Genomic DNA, 3,306 nt, shown 5'->3' on the forward strand with positions numbered 1-3,306 from the left:
TTCTCACAAGTTCAACCATTATAAACTATTGGGGAAATATTCTCACTGGCACTGAAAGTCTCTAGTTAGGCAATTCTGATGAAGATGAGGAACAAAATGAAAAAGTGAGGAATCGTATCAATTGCAAGAAAAAAAATGGAGTAGGATCCAAGCAAATTTCTTCTTTGGGCTGCTGAAAATAATCGGCTTACTAGAGTGTGGTGACTACTTTCCATAAAGGCCACTCATGTGAATACTAGGGATGACAATGAATATACCCCTCTTCATTGGGAAGCATACAGTGGACACTTAGATATTGTCCATGAGTTGGTGGCTCAAGCAGCAGATATTCATGCAAAAATTGTTAATGGCTGGACACCCCTGCACAGTGCTTACTCGTGAAATAATACCAGTGTGGCGTCTTTCTTACTTCATCATGATGCAGTTACCAATGCCCAAACTAAATGCCTCTTGACTCCCTTGCATCTTGCTGCTGGGAATATAGATAGCAAAGATACACTGGATCTCCTTCTGTTGAACCATTATATCAAACCAGGTCTGAAGAACAACTTGGAAGAAACTGCCTTTGATATTACCAAAAGGATAAGTATGTATCACTACCTCTTTGAAGTTGTGGAAGGCTGTACAAATTGTTCTATTTAGTTGTAATGGTTTGGTTAAGTTTCTTTTCTTTTCTCTTTTTTTTCTTTTTCTTTTCTTTTTTTTTTTTTTTTGAGTTTTATTATTTTATTGTGAAAACACCATACAGAGGGGTTAAAATTACATGGGCAAGGTAATGAATACATTTCTTATCAAGCATTGTTGCCTCCTCCTTTATTTCCCCTTCCCATACCTTCTCATCTCCCCCCACTCCCCTCCCCCCTCATTACTCCTCCTTCCCGGCCAAAGTCGAAAAGTTTGTTTTTCTACATGACGTCTTGTACATCTCATTGTTGCAATGGGTCAACCTGTGTCCCTATTTAAACAATTTGTTTTTTCCCTTCCCCTCCACAAATCATACCAACATCAAATACAATGAAAGCAGGGGTTATACGGTGGGGGAGGGACATACAAAGCAACAAAGAAATCATCTTATAAATATGTTAGAAACAATCACAAGAAAGAAAAAAACATTTGAATCCTTATCTTGGTGTTCATTTCACCTAACATCAACTTATCTGACCATTTCTGCTTGTCTGAGACATATACTAGTTACAAATAAGGGAAACCATGGGATGTATGTTTCTTTGGGCCTGGCTTACTTCAATATAATTTTTTCCAAGTCTTTCCATTTTGTAACAAGTGGGGCAATGACATTCTTTCTGAGGGAGGAATAAAATTCCATTCCATAGAATTCTATTTTCTTAATCCATTCATCTACTTAAGGGCATCAAACAAGACCATACAAAAGCTACCAAAACAACTATGTTTATTGCAGCATTATTTAGCATAGCTAAGATATCAGTTACGTTTCTTAAACATCAAAATGCCAGTCCACTCTTTGTGTCCATATAAAATATTTTCAGAATTCAAATAACAGCAATATCTTACTGTAAAAATTCCGTGGAATTTTTCCAAGTGAATTGCCTGACTTTGATGTCAAATGTATTTGAGTTGTTTGTGTACATCTACAATGATTTCTGCAGAGTTTGTGATTTTTTAATCAGAAATAATTTTATCTTATCTGTTGAAATGAGTAGTACAGAAACTAAAGATATTTCTGCTTCTTGTCTGAAAAAAGTATATTTTAAAATATTCTATATTCTGTGTTTGCATAATATCCATAATCTATTTCATTGTTTCCTAGATATACTTTGCATTCAACATTGTTTTATAATATATATATATATTCATTAATAAATGTGTCCTTTCAGATTGTATTCCATATAGAAAATTTAAGATTATTTTTTTTTAGGTTCTTTTTTTTTTTTTTTTTTTTTTGGTCCAGTCGTGGGCCTGAACTCTGGGCCTGGACGCTGTCACTCAGCTCTTCAGCTCAAGGCTAGCGCTCTACCACTTGAGCCATAGCACCACTTCCGACTTTTTTCTTTTTGCTTATGTGGTGCTGAGGAATCGAACCCAGGGCCTCAAGCATGCAAGGCAAGCGCTCTACCACTGAGCCACCTCCCCAGCCCCTTTTTCTAGGTTCTTATAGTAGTATATTTTTTTGGATAAAATGACAATGTTAACTAATTTCAAAAGTTTTGTAAAGGTTATTCTATGTAGAGGCCTTTCTAAGGTGAAGATTTAATACACTGATGTCAAACTAATGTTTAATTCTAACACTTGCAAATATTGTTACACTTGTAATTTTGTAATCAACTTTTTAATAACTGTTTTTCATTTCTGCAACTGAAGAATGAAAAATATGGAATACTTCACAAATTTTCATATTATCCTTGTGCAAGTGTCATGTTAATCTCTGTATTGTTGTAATTTGGGTATACGTGCTGCTGAAGCATGTAGTATCCTCTAAATTTAAGTAGTTAATGATGCAATCTTTATATAGGCTTATATCCTTGGGTGCCTATTTGTAGCAAGGAAACCTTATTGTTCCTAACAATACTATTGATCTTATTTCCCTAAAATAATGTGTATAGTGGGAAAAAAATTATATTGTTTGGTCGATTGCTCACATTTGCATTTTTTGTCAATGACAATTTTAAGTCTTTTTTCATTTTAGATTTGATCATACTTTGAAGCACTTACAGCTAGGTCCTAAGGTGATGACTTTTTCGAGTACTTATTTACGTAAATGAGTTAGCTTTGTGGAGTTAATAGATTCAAAGTAAGCCTTGCTTAAGAGCTACTTCTAAACTTCTGCAGCTGAAATTTTCCCAAATGAGGTCTTACTGGCACAAATGTCTACCTTTTATCCTTCTTCCACGTAGGAACAGACCAACCAAAATATCCTACCCTGACAGCATAGTTTGTCTTACTAGAACAAAACTAATCTTAGTTACAAGGGATCATAGAGAGATGAACAGTTCGGACAGAACTGGTCAGACTAGAAGGTATTTTATCAAAATGTAAGTGTTTATTATACCTACCATTTCAAAAGTAGCTAACGCCAACGTGAAAATTTCTTCATATAAAGCATTTGACAAGATCCAACACCCCTTTATGATGAAGGTTTTGGAAAAACTAAGAATACATGGAACATTGCTCAATACAATAAAGGCTGTATATGACAAACCTACAGCCAGCATTATACTCAATGGTGAAAAACTAAAGCCATTTCCTCTTAACTCAGGAACAAGACAAGGATGCCCACTCTCTCCACTTCTCTTCAATCTAGTATTAGAATGCCTAGCTACAGCAATAAGA

The 3,306-nt window shown here is 34.9% G+C and overlaps 1 pseudogene; it reads right to left on the minus strand.

The window, feature by feature from the left end:
- Nucleotides 1–2,341: 2,341 nt before the first annotated feature.
- LOC138807876 (U6 spliceosomal RNA) lies at nt 2,342–2,441 on the minus strand (annotated as a pseudogene).
- Between the last annotated feature and the right edge of the window lie 865 nt (nt 2,442–3,306).

The sequence above is a fragment of the Dipodomys merriami genome, unplaced genomic scaffold (genome assembly GCF_024711535.1).
Source record: "Dipodomys merriami isolate MVZ:Mamm:240054 unplaced genomic scaffold, mDipMer1.0.p SCAF_439, whole genome shotgun sequence".
In the NCBI taxonomy this organism is placed as follows: Eukaryota; Metazoa; Chordata; class Mammalia; order Rodentia; family Heteromyidae; genus Dipodomys; species Dipodomys merriami.